The sequence below is a fragment of the Notolabrus celidotus genome, chromosome 19, assembly GCF_009762535.1.
Source record: "Notolabrus celidotus isolate fNotCel1 chromosome 19, fNotCel1.pri, whole genome shotgun sequence".
In the NCBI taxonomy this organism is placed as follows: Eukaryota; Metazoa; Chordata; class Actinopteri; order Labriformes; family Labridae; genus Notolabrus; species Notolabrus celidotus.
The window spans coordinates 26892686-26909266 of NC_048290.1; the positions used below are offsets into that span (position 1 = coordinate 26892686).

Below are 16581 nucleotides of genomic sequence, written 5' to 3' on the forward strand. Positions count from 1 at the left end.
TCTTTGATATGGGGAGGGGGTAGACACAGTGACATTTTTCCTTCACGGTCTGGGTCCCTTTTATTCTATACTCAAAGATTTCTAATCAGACCAAAGTGGTGCATCCATAGCAACACTGTCCTCCATCTGTGGAGTTGAGGGGGGCTAACAATGAATATGTTAGCCAGCTAATTAGCTTGTGGTCTAATGAAATGGACCTTCAGTTTTACTCAAAAATACCTCATCAACCCACATTCACAGAAAGTGGATGAGCAGCGTCAGCCAGTGACCCTAATGTGCCCTTAGCAGAAAGTAGGTGAAGTGATTTATAGCATGCTCACTACATATCGATGGCCAAAGTGCAAAACCTCCTATCTGCATATTTTCTGATTGGCGGATTTCACTTTGAATGATGAGAACAAGGAAGGCTGCTCATAGTCAGTCCATCTCCAAGATAATCCTGCCTTTCGTTCAGACAGAAAAGTCACCTGACGAAAACCTACAATCACGTTCGCTTGGAACATGTTGAGGCACAACACCTCCTATCTGCATCAGCACCAAACCAAGCTGAAACTTGGGACTTCTGTGGTATGTAGACCTGTCTAAATGTCTGTCAGAATGTAATAATCAATTGTTTTCTAAATAAAATGTGTCTCCCACCCTCACTAGTGAAGTATTTGATAGTATCCCTGAGAAGTTATTGATAAGAATAATCTGAATCACGCAAGCTACCATATTAGCACCCAGTGGTGAAAGTTTAACACACCAAGAGGGTGAGTTGAATGAAAATGTTAGAGATAATAATTGGAATAGCACTGTAGAATGTCTTCATCACAAAATGAGCGTAATTGGACACCATAAAATTCTGTTATTTAAAGGTGACATATCATGCAAAATTAACTTTTTAATGGTTCTCTACCTGAAATATGTTTCCCTGGCATGTCTACAAACCCCCCGAGAATGAAAAAAATCCATTCTGCCCCTGTTCTGATTTCTCCACTTTTCTGTAAATGTGTGTGAAACGAGCCGTTTCAGACTTCAGTGTTTTTGTTACGTAACAACAATATTCGGTCTGTCACGGAGTCAGAGCTCGGAGCTTGTTCAGCCCATAGACTGTATAAAATAATACTGAATCCCTCCTCTGTTTTTCATTACCTGCACACATGTGTGCTAACAAGGAGCTTAGGAGGGAGGCATGCTAGTTGTAGGCTGTCTTAATAAACACAAAGGTCGGTTTTACTCCCCACGTCTGCAGATTTGAAGATCTAGTGGATGAATTTTATTTATCATGGATAACTGCTAGCGCTAGTTAGCATAGCTACATGTCGTAGCTGTAGCTGTGTACCAAGACACACGTCTACATACTAAAAAATAAAACAACAAGAAACACAGAATCTGTGACCAATCCTTCAGAAAAGGTCCCGCTGCCTTTCTGGCAGAGGTCGGTTTTACTCCCCACATCTGCAGATTTGAAGATCTAGTGGATGTTTTTTATTTGTCATGGATAAGTGCTAGTGCTAGTTAACATAGCCACATAGCTACATGTTCGTAGCTGTGTACCAAGACACATGTCGACATACTGATAAATAAAACAACAAGAAACACTAAATCTGTGACCAATGGTTCAGAAAGGTCCTGCTACAGGCGCCTCTGCGTCAGGATCAGATTCTGGATCAGATTCAGAGGGTTGAAGTAACGTGATCTCTGAGCAGCCGTGTATATTCAGCCAACATGTAAACATTAGATCAACGTGCTGGAGAGCCGAGGCACATCCACTTCCTGAGGGGGCGTGGTCAGAGAGAAAACAGAGTGTTCTGAGGAGGACTGAAGAAGAGGGTTTTTCAGGCATGCCAAAATCTGATTTCAAAGTGTTTTTTTGAGCATAAACTTTAAAGACATGTTTTGGGGACCTCTTAGACCAATATATTTTGATGAAAAAAGCGTGATATGTCACCTTTAATACAAATCGCGTTTGTTAGCTTAACTGTTCTGAGGTAAAAAAAAAAAACTCCTATCTACATGTATGTAGACCCTTGTTATGACCCCTGCCAGGAATAAGCCATTCAAGGACTGAAACAATGGGAGCTAACTAGTTAACAGCTAATAGTGCCACAAATAACTAGCGCTAAAGGGCTACATGGGTCCCAAGACAACACTGTCAGCTGAGGAAGTTGACAACTTTAAAAAGTCTTTTGACTGTCTCACAGAGGAGGTTTCTGCTGTTGGGCCGCAGCAGAAAAGTATCCTGGGCCTTGTTGAGGAAGTCTGCGGATCAACAATTCTGAGAAAGACAAGGGGATTGCCTGCTAGGAGAGCAGGGTAGCGGACCTGGAGCAGTGGACCAGGTTCATACGTTAGGGTGGTGACGGCTAATCATCACTGGGCTCCACGTTAAATCCTGTTCATTAGTTAGGGTAGTGTCCACTGACAGCAGAATGGGGGAGCCATGGTGACATGCTGGTTCCACTGAACAACAGGTGTTCAGGGGGATTCAGCTAGACTGAATTGCATCAAAGCATGCCATCTACCACCCAAGAGAAACACTAGTGACAAACTGGAAATGAGGAGGTTTGTCAACAGAAAACACCAAACAGCACTGCTAAAATAAGGGAGGATACTGCAAGGATCAAACATCGTCATGAATGGGCACCTAACTGAACACTATGCGGACATAGCCAGGAGAGCATGCTACCTCAAGAAACAGAAGAAAATTCAGAACACTTGGTCTTAAAACTGCAAAGATATTCATCAAACTAAGTGGAAGCCAAAGTGATGGTCATCAAAAACATCAGGGAACTGGATAAACACCAATGATGAACAGGAACTTGATCACAAGGTAACAATCAGACACAATTATTCAGGGTTCCCACGCGTCCTGGAAAACCTGGAAAATGGGAGAAAAAGTAAAATGTCCTGGAAAATCACAGATTGTCCTGGAGAATTATTCCAAAATGACTGCGTGCGACCTGTCAAGGATAAAAAAAACACATCCCCTTTCAACATTTGTGGCCATTTTTGACATTCAGTTCTATTTAGGTCAATTTATGCACTGATTTTATAAATTTTATAGTTTATTGAGAAAAGAGAAAGCTGAGATGAGAGTTGGCCATCATTGCTCCTTGGTTGCACTAATAAAGTGAAGTGCTGTACATCTGTGGTTGTATTGTTCTGTAATTGATTTGCCACAATTTTTAAGCATGTAAGAGATAATTTCAGGGATAGCCATAGACTGCACGTCTTTCAATGTAGACTTCCACTGAGAGGAACATATTAGACTATTTAGGAACTAAATTAGGAACTAAATTTGACTGTCATACCAGCTTGATCATCACTGAAAATGTCCTGGAAATGTCCTGGAAAATGATCTCTGGAAAAGAGTGGGAACCCTGATTATGGCATTGACATGAATATATTGAAAATGGTCAATGGAGGGATTTCTAAACCATTATCATACAGTTCATCTGCAACTCATCATTCCAAAAAGGTACATTTCCAAACAAAATGTCATGCTTCCAGATTAGTTAAGTTGCTTAATTTCCATTCCTTGTGTTTCTCATCTTGTGTTTCCTGTTTCATTTTGTCACCTCCCCTTGTCTCTGTTTCAGGTATATTGACTTCCTGCTCCCCCATGTTTCCCTCTCTACTCCTGATAACCCAAATGCGTTGCACCTGTGTCTCGTTAACTCCACTCCCAGTGTGTACCTAAGCTCACTCTACCCCTCCTTCTGTGCTAGTTCGTTTTGTACCCTCGTGTCAGCATTCCAGCCTTCCTCTGGTTTTTTTTTACTTGTCTTGATATGTTGATGTGTAAAATCAAATTTTGGGATTGTAACAAACATGTAAACTTACAGATATATGTATATGTATGTTGTGAATTAGTTGGTATGTAGGTTTGTATATGCATGTATGTGTATAGGTACATATGTGTATATATACAGTATGTGTATGTATATTTGTGTGTGTAAACATTATGTGTATATGTGTATGCACACACATGTACATGCATATACATGTGTAGGTGCAAACACATATGATTAACAATATATATGCATGTCTGTGTGTATTTAAACACAGCTATATAAAAGTAACTGGATTTTTTAGACATGAATGAATTTATAAATTATAATGACACATTTATATAATGTCGTATTATTATATAAAAACAATAAGTAAGAAAATATAAACTTAAAAAAAGATTATTGTCTCCAGGTATGTTTGTGTGAAAGGGAAGCTGACTCATTAGTAATAATAAGTGAGAAGGGGTGGGATTTAATAAGTGTTACTTCGTCCTACGCCTTTTCAAGTATGTAAATATAATTTATATTAGTGATGAATGAAACAATTTTTTACATTTTTGTTAAAGTTTGCTTTGTTGTGTCTATCTATTTGTTTGTTGTCAGTTGTTATTTTTTACATGTTTGAAATAAACACTTCTTAATCAATCTATTTGTTACCTGTCTGTATAAATATAAAACTATAATCCAATGTAAGGGAGTTACATCATACTCTAAATATAGTACTGCAGAGAAAGAGCTACACTGCCTGAATGAATAACAAACATCACACATACTGTATGCATGTCCTCTGTACTGTCGACACACACTCTATCCTCTCCTTCCACCCAGCATCCCCCTCTGCTGTCTCAGAGTCTGGGATGCAGCTTCTGTAAAGGTCAGTCAGGCTTTACTTTGAAGCTAAGCCTGTGAACGCTTTAAATTGTTATTTGTTTATTTGTTGCTTATTTGCTCTCTCACTCCTCTCTACTCTGTCTGTCTGACTTCATATATTTTTTTTAGTCCATTACAGAGCAGCTTTACTCGTTTATTCTAATCAAATGGCCTCCGGGTACAGGAGAAGAAATCTGAAAACACAGACAGGTTTATCATGGGCAGCTGGTTTGCTACAGCTGAGTTTAGCATTTACTCACTTCAAGGTTAGAGAGTATGAGGAGGTAAAAAACACAGGCTTTATATTTAATCTCACTTAAAGGTTTTCAGACCACAAAAAAGAAACCCAAAAGCAGTGGCGGCAGGCCAATAGAGGGCGCCGGCCCACTACATTACCAGACATTAAAAAAAAAGTAATTCGAATTAAATAATAAAATAATATTCTAAACTGTATGTATATATCTTTTTAGATGAGCTAGATAAATATTATATAGTTAATCATGAGTAAAGTTGTTTTGTTCATCTGTGTTGTCTGATTGGTGACGTGTTTTCACCCTGGGTGCAAAAATCTTTGTCCATTGGCTCTAGTTAAGAGTTGTACATGCGCAGTAGCTAGTCTTCAATACAAGAGATAGGACCATGTCTGGGCACACCTTCCCTGCGCCCAGAGCTGAATGCAGCTGGATGGGGCAGATGTCACAGCTGTCTGTCATGAAGTGCGGCTGATTGACAGGTTGAGCCACAGGAGTTGGAGACGATCGGACAGAGATGCAGAATGGAGAAAGAGAAACTAAGTAATTCAGTGAAATCACTTTAGACATCACGTACCAGGAGAAGCTCAACATGAAAGAGCGCAGACCTGATCAGTCCAACATCACAATTAATCAGCAGTCCAAAGACAGAGGGAGACAACACACCCAGTCTTTTTCCAGGATCTGGTTTCGCAACAAGGCTTGGGTAACTGCATGTAGTGAGGCTAATGCTTTATTTTGCTTTCCCTGCCTCCTTTTTCAAACGTCAGGATCTGACCCAGCATGAATTAAGACAGGTAGTACTGATTTAAAGCACTTTTCAGAAAAGACAAAGAAGCATGAACAAACTGGGATCCACATGGAGAATGCTCTGTGACAAGCCATGTAGGAAAAAGAAACATTTCATGTCAGCTTGATGAAGGCTACAGGATAGGGATCCGTAAGCACAATGAGGAGGTTGACAAAAACAGGCTCATCCTATCTAAAATAATAGACTGTGTCAAGTTCTGTGGTGTAAAACCTTAGTACATGGAGAAAACGCCACCAGCCACCACAGCCCAAAAGAACATCCGGCCTAACAGATTGTTTCAACAATCAATATTGAATTAATGAAGAGAGTATAAAACACTGCTGGTCCGAATTTAACAATCAGTAAGGGTATTTCTAATATCAGGTTATGCCCCCAGTGCTTGATTTACTACTACAGCAATTATAGCTGCTGGGTCATGTTAAAAAAACTGCTTCACCTAGAATTGACTGACATCCTCCTCCCTCATGAGACTTTTTTTTCTTGCATCTTTTTGTCTGCTGTATCACATCTCCCGTCACTTCACTTATCAGCACACTGCTCTAACTTCTGTACAACGTTGTATTCACAGTGCCGGCTCCTGTGCCTTATTCCAAAGCTATAACAGGAAAAAGATTACAACCCATGGCCACCAGGTGAATATGTTAGAAAAAGTTCTCACCCTGAGAAAGACTTTGAATGAAAGTTAGCATCCTGTGAAAATGGAGCGCCGCCTGCAAGCTAGTTCAGGCAGACAACTCAAGCTGCGCTCATTCATACTGACACGTCATCACCCTCCCTATCAGCTGATCTCAATATCCTCTCATTGGCGGTCTATTTAAGCTGCAAGTCTCCCTGTCTCTGCCTCTGCTTTGCAAGTGATCCTGCTGTCCCGCTCAGTGCTGTGTGAAAACTTCATACCCACCTCCTCCCCGGCATCCAGCTGCGGGTTCATAGAGGGGTTAGTCCTGTCTCATTACTCTAAATGTCTGCATTCAAATTATCTACGAGGTGTAATGAGGTTCGGAGCCCATACGCCAAACACAATACTATATGCTGCAATAAACTTTATCTTAAGTAAACGTGAGTTGTCTGACTAGTAGTGTAGTAATACTAGTGTGTAATAGTGACTTCAACAGTTAGAAATAGTGCACATAATATTTCATAAAGGAAGTCAACATTTGGATCATTTATAGAATCACAGATCTGCTAAAAGTCATGTTGGGGAACAAAGTTTTACTTTCTTTCCTCACATTTATCTTGTGATATTTGTGTTATCTTGGTTATTCAATGACCTTGCGTAGGCTCTAAGCCATTGAGAGTCTTGATAATGAGAAAGGGTTTAGGCTCACTATAAGGTTTGTGTAGTTCTGTGTACATCCAGGAGCTTATAGACATTCAATTACAGTAACTATTCTTTCAGTAGTGCTTCTACAGGCTGTCTTCTACCTTACACTTCATTCATCCACATCCATATCAGCCTCCAAACACTCCTTCCATTCACCCAAGTTGCACAGAAATATAATGGCCTTCTATTGATTCCTCCTTCTCGTGCTTTCTTTCTTCTCTTTCATCCTTACTACTCTGAGCTGTTATAAGAGGTTGTTATGATAAGCTGCTGTGCAAGGAGTGCTTCATTGAGCTGGGGAGCAAGGATGTGTTTGTTCTCACGTGTGTCAGGGTTCATTCTGTATGTATATATGTGCTACGTCTCTGCATGTTATTACATAGTTTTCGAGTGCTTACCGTGTTGTGTACAAATAGGCTGCATGAAGAGGACATGCAGTTCAGCCATTCTCAACCCAAAGAGGGTATTAGGCAGCAGGGTTGTGCTTGATAAACGGTTCTAAATTGCACTTTATTCCTCTCAACACTGTGCTTGTGATCGTGTTTATATATCAGATCTCATCAAGTATTCCATTATTTGCAGCACAATAACCCGTAAAACTCATTACGACCCCTATTTCATCCTGTTATTACAGCGTCAATGGCTCTTTAGACACTTAACATCACGTGTGGAAGCAAATAACACATGCAGAGAGAGTTTTAAAGGAGACTAGTGTGGTGGAAAATTACTGAATAAACTGTTGTTCTTTGTGTTTCTCTGTGCTTGTGTAAGGGTGATAGGAACTGTTGCAGGTACAGTTTCTCCAAAGATCGCAGACGGGAGGTTTCGATGGAAACTGGTGCTGGTGTGGACCCCTCCAAGGCGGCAGACGGGAGGTCTCCTGTACTCCCATCCTAGCTTTCTAGCTTGCTTACGAATCCTGTTATGCTCTCTCACATGTCCTGTTTTTTTACTTAGCCAATGATCTGTTAGACTAGAGGATTTTACCATTTTTGGAAGAGCTTCCTGTCATATGCCACACGTGTTTTCACTGGTTCATATACTCTGTTTTCGTGCACTTTCACAGAGGAAGCCTGACTTTGACTGAGAGAAGTTCACTCGTTGTCACTGCTTTCTCCCTCTTTGCAAAGAGTGTTGATAATAAAACTCGACAAAACTCAACTCAACTCAACTCAACTCAACTTTATTTATAAAGCACTTTAAGAACAACAGCAGTTGGACACAAAGTGCTGTACAGAAACTTTCGACTTAAAATAGACGGCCAAAGGGCCCAGATCAACCGGAGGGAGTTCACAAGGGCCACTGGGACCAAACACCATTACTTCTGTCTTTTTTTCATTGAAGTTTAGGAAGTTCAAAGCCATCCATGCTTTGATGTCTTCAAGGCACGCAAGAAGTGGTGAGAGAGAAAAGGCATTTTTCTTTTTCAGCGGCACATATATTTGACTGTCATCAGCGTAGCAGTGGAAGGAGATGCCATGCTTTCTCAGGATGGAGCCCAGAGGCAGTAGACACTGTGAGAACAGCAGTGGACCTAAAATGGACCCCTGTGGAACCCCATACAGAAGCGGAGCTGAGTCAGAAACAGAGTTTCCAATGCGTACACTCATAGATCTGTTGGACAAATATGATTTGAACCATTCAAGTGCGGTACCACAGATGCCCACTAGATGGCTTAGCCGAGCCACTAGGATACTGTGGTCCACCGTGTCAAAAGCCGCAGTTAGGTCCAAGAGGACAAGGATGACATGGTCACCAGAGTCATTTGCCAGGAGGATGTCATTACAAACTCTTAACAAAGCCGACTCAGTGCTATGGCGTGTTTTAAAACCAGATTGAAAAACTTCCAAGACTTCATGCTCGTCCAGGAATGACTTCAGCTGGATATGGATAACTTTCTCTAAAATTTTTGAGATAAAAGGGAGCTTGGAGATGGGCCTATAGTTGGCCAGCACACTGCGATCCAGGCCAGGTTTCTTAAGTAGGGGCTGCACCACTGCATGTTTAAAACTTAGGGGAACAATACCAGAGGACAGACTGCTATTGATGATAGCCAAGACTGACTGCCCTATACTAGGGAAAACCTCTTTAAACAGGCGAGGAGAGACAGCATCACAGGGAGAACCCGAAGGCTGAAGATGGTCAACCAGATCTTCTAAAAATGACAGAGACACAGACTCAAACCTATCAAGAGCTGCAGAACAGGGAACAGGGTCAGAGGGGTCAAGAACAGGAGCTGAGATGAGAGACCTTGCAGCAGCCACCTTATCAATAAAAAAGTGTAGGAAGCAAAAGACAATCATTTGTTTCTCCATAAGTTAATTTCATCCATCATATCATGACATCATAACCTGAACAAGCAATTGCTATTACACTAGCTGCCACCAGAGACGGTCCTTTCTGTGTCACATACAGTATTTATTCCTAAATATGCTAAGCTGTGTAGTCAGGTTTGTCCACATGAAAATCCATGGTTATCAGTTAGTACCATAGACTGTATAAATAATGGACGTAGTATCTGTGACATCACCCATCTGTTCCTGAGCGCTGTTTCGAAGCCATTCGTTGGCAGGAGCCATATTGGTAATGCTGAACTCAACCAAAATTAGTGTGAGGTACGGAGGCTGGATTTGAGCCTCCTAGCCATGAGCTACAGTGTTCCCGCCTGTCAATCAAGTCAGTCAAGTCCTTAAATGGACAAAACTTGTAATCTTAATATCTTTTGAACTGTTGTGTTAGAAAAGAATGAATTCCCCTGTACAGTGTGTGCTGATAGATAAATGAGCTATTCAGACCCAAACTGTTTATGGAACCAGGTGGTAACCCTGTTTCTTAATGCTGCAAAGATACGTTTTTTTTGGATCGGATGCTTGATGAACTACAGTTTATAACCCTTCCACATGGGCTTCAAATTTTGAGACTGGAGGTTGCCGCTTGGTTACTACTGCCTTTCTCAGAGCGAGGGGATTGTGTTTTGAGTAACAGTAAGGAAAGTCTGTTCAGTTTCAGTTTCATAAACAAAGAAAAGAGAACCTACAGACCTTTAATTGGTGCTGACACCAGCCTGCTGTGTCACTTGTGTTCACTCTACTTTCAGAGTAAAGGAATTACATGAGACATACTTAATATTTGTCCTTCTTTAGAGCATCTAAGAGTAGTCTATTGACGTCTTCAATATAACCTCCAAGCAGATGTAGAGGAGAGCTATCTAAGAATGGAAAATATGACGAGTGTAAGAAGAAAGAGACAAGGTAGAGGAGACCTCTTGTTAGTTTTAAATTCTTCATGTACTTTAAAGCGTCATGATGTATTTCTTTCACAAGAGGAGCATGAGGGTGAAGAAACAAAGCAAACAGAGAGGCAGCAGTACTTAAGAACAAAGAGCTGTCTGGAGACAAGTTTTTCTTTGTCTTTCAAAGGTTCAGACCTCTTTTAGTCGTCTTTTATTTAACTAAGCTATGATGAGCAGGATCCTCTGATAGAACATTTCCTCTGTACGACCAACACTGTGAGAGCTCCAGGATTACCACAGGCTGTCTTAATTGATCTCATGTCCTTCTCCCTGCTCCTCTGGCCCTCTGCTCTCAAGTGTATCTTGTTATATCTCTTGAATGCATGTAATGTGACGAAACCTATTATTGTCTTAATTGATCTCATGTCCTTCTCCCTGCTCCTCTGGCCCTCTGCTCTCATGTGTATCTTGTTATATCTTAAATGCAAGTAATGTGACGAAACCTATTATTGTCAACGTGTTTCTTTTTCAGTGAAGAAGGCCTGTGTGAACCAATTATTCAATGGGAACTCTACCTTTCTACAAATCAAGGTCTGTTACCTGGTCTTTCATGAGAACTACTACATAGAAGAGAAGTGCACTAACAAAAACATGTGGGACCACATGGATCTTTGTGTTTGCATGCCGCTTTGTTTGTAAAACTTTCACTGATTTGTTTGTTTCTCTTGCAGAACACAAAGATCCTCAAACTGGTTGCCCTGACCTGACGAACTATCGCTGTACAAAAAAAAGAAGGTCACTGTAACAGAGTCGGTAGAGTGCAGGTCAACAGATGAACGGGTTATCCAAGTTAGTGGGATGTGTTTTGAGCAGCTGCTTTACTGTAGTCTGCTTCATGTTCAGCTTCCCCTTGTTGTGTGGGCGGATGAACAGAAAGAACAAAAGGTAGTTCTGGTGTAGAAGTGCTTTGTGATCATTTATCTCAGAAGCAGGAACTAAAATTCCTCTCACAAAACAGAGCATGGCTTATTTTTGTGTTAGATCATTTTGCCAGAAATTGATAAGTTATCCTCAGATCACAGATCAATAATTCAGGGGAATGAGAAAAATCCAAACACAAATAAATTGGGGAGCTGTTTTTGTGATATAAACACTCATATCAGAGCATGGAGAAGAGGCAGATCTCTGAAAGGGTTCCACACATTTTGACGCTGACCTGGTGGGGAGCAGAAAACGGTCCTCCTCTCTCCATTACATTTTCAATAAAAACTAAAAATCCAAAATATTTTGGATTGAGTAGCATCTAGGGGTGCAACAACCACCAGGCGTTGTTGATAAAAACCAATGACAAAACTCATTGCAGGTCAATTTAATTGTAAATAGTTGGTCAGTTGAGTCACTGCACGCGGACATAACAATGTATTCCAAGTCTGAGCTACTGGGGAATGAGCCATCTTGCATCCTGTCTGTCAGTGCTTCAAGTGGAAAAAATGAGTGCAGGTGCTCCCCTTATTTCTTGGAGTGTGTATAGTGCAACCAGAAACGTATTGGTATTATGATCTAAATTCTACAGGTCATAAAAGATAAAATAAGATAATCAGTATTTTTACAGTCATTTGTTGGAAAAGATACTTGAGTGTGTCTGTAGTGTTCTCTTGCAGTGTGTTGTAACTCTGGCTAACCACTAAGGTAAACCAGAGCCAATTAAGACACAGTTGAGGCAAGATTGACTTCAGGCTCCTTCACTGACATGCTGGTGACAACTGTAAATAAAACAATGCAAAACAATAAGCACTGTATTTAACTTAATGCAACATTTTAAGTGGCTTTAAGCATGAATTAACATCACTCAATGCACTTTGAGCACCAGCCACACTAGCTACTAGCATGTTTTAAAGGTGACATATTATGCAAAATCAACTTTTTAATGGTTCTCTATCTGAAATATGTGTCCCTGGCATGTCTACAAACCCCACGGAAATGGAAAAAATCCATTCTGCCCCTGTTCTGATTTCTCCACCTTTCTGTTAATGTGTGCTGAAACGAGCCGTTTCAGTTTTCAGTGTTTTTCATATGTCACAACCTGTTCCGGTCTGTAACGGAAGACTGTATAAAATACAACTCAACCCCTCCTCTGTTTTTCATTACCTGCACAAATGTGTGCTAACAAGGAACTTAGGAGGGAGGCATGCTAGTTGTAGGCTGTCTTAATAAACACAAAGGTCGGTTTTACTCCCCACGTCTGCAGATTTGAAGATCTAGTGGATGATTTTTATTTTTATGGAAAAAATGCTAGCGCTAGTTAGCATAGCCACATAGCTACATGTTTGTAGCTGTGTACCAAGACACACGTCGACAAACTGACAAATAAAACAATAAGAAACGCGGGTCTGTGAGCAGCCGTGTATATTCAGCCAACATGTAAACATTAGATCAACGTGCTGGAGACACATCCACTTCCTGAGGGGGCGTGGTCAGAGAGCTCATTCTCATTTAAAGGCACAGACACAGAAAACAGCCTGTTCTGAGCAGGGCTGAACAAGAGGGGTTTACAGGCAGACCAAAATCTGATTTCAAAGTGTTTTTTTGAGCAATAAACTTTAAAGACATGTTTTGGGGACCTCTTAGACCAATATATGTTGATGAAAAAGAGCAGAATATGTCACCTTTAAATAGCTTTTAAAAAGATGTAAATAAACTCTATTTTTAACATTTTATCCTAAAACGTTTGTAACAAGATATCACTATTTATATTTTTAACATCCTTAACATCACATTTATGAACTTATGTCAATGCCTCAATGCTGATTTAAGCAGATGGCGGGGGATAACATTCAGGGCATGCTCAACATGTCTGCCTTGCTTTCTGATGAGCCAGGAAAATAAATTAAACAGGAAATGACCCAACACAAAGAGACCTGACAGAATAAACCTCTTTTATAGGACCTTTTAACTTTTAGCAGCTTTGACACATTCTTTAACTGTAATTAGTGCGAAATGAATTCACACATATAAAAAAGGAAGTAACTGCCTTAGTGGCAGCACAGTGTCACACAAAAAAAGAACCTTATCCCTCTGAAGGTAGTCCCTTGGTTTCTTGGGACCTGTGCAAAAAAGACATTGGGGAATTGTGTAGTGCTTTGTTGAGGAAAGTCAAACTTTCTTCTGGAGGGCTTTCCAGAAGGTGGCTCTATGGCAGCACCAGGTAGAAAACCAGCCGGATTTTGGCTTGCCAAGTTGTGAGCAGTCTAGGTTCTATCCGTAGACTGTATAAATAATGGACATAGTATCCGTGACGTCACCCATCTGTTCCTGAAGCGCTGTTTTGAAGCCAATCATCAGCGGGAATCATAATGGACATGCTGAACTCAACCAAACTTAGTGAGGTAAAGAGGCGGGCTTTGAGCCTCCTAGCCAACAGCACCTGTTGATCAAGTCAGCTGTGCCTCTCATAATGGAAAACTTTTAATCTTAATATCTCTGAAATTACTGCATTAGAAAAAACGGGGTCGGTTTTTTAATGTTTTGAGCATGTTGTGTTTTTATTGAGTGTGTGTTTTTAAGTTGTAAAATGCCCGACTGCGCCTGAACTACACCCCAAATGGGCCGATTGAAGTCCGGTGTGCTCAGCCATCACACACACCTGAAAAGCACATGAGAGCGGCAGATGGGAGAAGGCACGGAAGGAACAACAGGAGCTGGAGAGAGCCGAACAGCAGGAGAAACAGGAAGCAGGGGCAACAGAAAGCCAGACCAGAAGGAGGACGGCCGAAGCAGCAGTAAGCCGGCACGTCAACAAGGAGCCTACCCGAGCAGAGCAGCCCGTGTTGCAGCGCAGCAGCCCGTGTCTGTTCGAGAGTCTGGGAAGATAACACAACCAAGCTATCTCTCCGGAAGAGACGAAAGGCAGCGTGGGAGCTCGCCGCGGAGGAGCCACAGGAGACGGTCGTGTAGAAGAGTTAGCAGAGGGGTGTGGTCGCAATGCACCCTTCTCTCAGTTAAGTACCCTCACAGGACCTTCTTCCAAATTCTCTCTTTTAGGCATTGTTTTACTAGGGTTTTTAGGACTTTTTTGCACAGCTTTGCACCCCTGTTTTAGTTTATTTTAAGGGTTTTTAGTGTCTTTTATGGTGGTGGGCTTTTTAATACTAGTGCGCTTTTAAATTAAATGGACGTTAATTCCAGGTTGAATCTACAACCTAACCATAGTGTGTTTTATTTAACGACTGAACTGTAGAAAGTAAGGATCTTTGTGAAATTGCTGTGCGAGTGTATTATTCATTACTAGGACTCATATGGTTAGTTGAGTCGGGACTGGACAATTTGGCTCAGAGTAGTACTCTGTACCTGGAAGTGTCTGACTGCTATTTTACCTTCCACAAGAAGCGGAGAAGAGGACAGCGACCAGTAACAAGAGGACGACAAAAGAGCAAGACCATCGTAAAGACTTGGGTCTGAGGGGTTTTATTTATCTTTTTTAATAAACTTTTATTGTGCACTTTTAAGAGTCTGACTGTTTGTAACTCTGCTGAAACCTGTTTTTAAAAGGACCTGTAAACAAATTTGAAGGAGTCCTATGCTCCTTTTTAACCTATGTGGCGTTGCCGGATTTTAATAGTTTTAACCTTGCCACAGATGCTCGATGAACTGCATTTAACACTTCCGCGTTGGCCTCAATTCTTGCGGCCAGAGGTTGCCGCTTGGTTCTATCTAGCTCTTCTTCTAGCAGATAAGACACAAAGGAGCTAAATGACAAGGAACCTTGAGAGCCTAATGTCTGTGGTTACCATGGGTACTAGGTAAACTAGACACATCCCACTCCAGAGAAACTGATCAACTTAATCAGATGGGTCCATATTGACCAGTTCATTCAGTCACATTTCAAAACACAAAGGCAAGGACCCAGTCGCAGACAAAAATGAATTATGTTTAATGAACGAGTGTCAAAAGGAAGAACTTCCAAAAAAGATCCATAACACAGTGAACACAAAGAAGTTAAAGGAGAAGCACAGCAAACTGACCAAGACAGGAGAAATCAGAGAAACTACAGTTAAGGTCGAAATTATTCATACCCCTGGCAAATTTTGACTTAAAGTTAGTTTCATTCAACCAGCAAGGTTTTTCTTGATTGGAAATGACACAGGCGTCTCTCAGAAGGTAATACAACGATTTACAAGAGGCATCATTGTGGAAAAAAATATTTATCAGCTTTTATTTATATTTGAACAAAAAGTGGCATGTCCAAAATTATTCATACCCTTTGCAAACTGTCACAGTCTGTGGGAAAATCCAAAGTTCTATACCATTCAAAATAGTCCAAGCTGTTCTAAAGCATCCTAATTACCCTGATTCATTGGGAACAGCTGTTTTAATGAACTCAACAGGTGAAAAACAGCAGCTCTCTGCAGGTGGTTTGTGGACTGTCATGGGTAAGACAAAGGAGCTCTCTGAGGACCTGCGGTTGCACATTGTGGATGCTCCACAAGGCCACTTCTAAATGTTTTCAAGTTCCAGTGGCTACAAGTATAATTAAAAAATACAAGACGTTCTGCACTGTGGAAAACCTCAGAGGACGTGGTTGGAAGCCAAAAAGTGACACCTGTGCTGGCCAGGAGGATTGTGAGAGAGGTGAAAAAGAATCCAAGATCACCACCAAGGCCATCCTGGTCAATCTGGGCTCTGCTGCTGCTGGCACACAAAAGCCCGCTTGGCCTTTGCAAATGCTCATCTGGACAAAGAAAAGACTTCTGGTCCTGACTTCTGATTCCTTCATATGGCGTAAAAAAGGAGAAGCCTTCAACCCTAATCACAGTAAACGGCACCATGAAAAAAGCACCATACATCAAGATTCAAATCAACAACATCAAGCAGTCTGCAGAGAAACTTGGCCTTGGGCACCAGTGGACATTTCAGCACGACAACAACCCAAAACACACAGCAGAAGTGGTGAAGAAATGGTTAGCGGACAAAAAACATGAACGTTTTGCAGTGGCCCAGCCAGAGTCCTGACTTGAATCCAATTGAGAATCTGTGGAGGGAGCTAAAGATCAGGGTGATGGCAAGGAGACCCTCAAACCTGAAAGAGTTGGACCTCATTCGCTAAAGATGCATGGGCAAAAACCTCAGTGGAGATATGCAAAATGCTGGTCAGCAATTATAGGAAGCGTTTCATTGCTGGAAATAGCCAATAAAGGCTTTTCTATTGATTATTGAGAAGGGTATGAATAATTTTGGACATGCCACTTTTTGTTCAAATATGAATAAAGGCTGAGAAATAATCTTTTCCACAATAATGCCTCTTTTACATCGTCTTATTA

The 16581-nt window shown here is 41.1% G+C and overlaps 1 long non-coding RNA gene across 1 annotated transcript; it reads left to right on the plus strand.

Moving 5' to 3' along the window:
* The first annotated feature begins 4601 nt into the window (after positions 1-4601).
* Positions 4602-11230, plus strand: LOC117831292. The gene is made up of 3 exons (XR_004634967.1): positions 4602-4650; positions 10797-10855; positions 10996-11230. It is a non-coding gene; the product is annotated as an uncharacterized LOC117831292 (long non-coding RNA).
* Positions 11231-16581: the final 5351 nt, after the last annotated feature.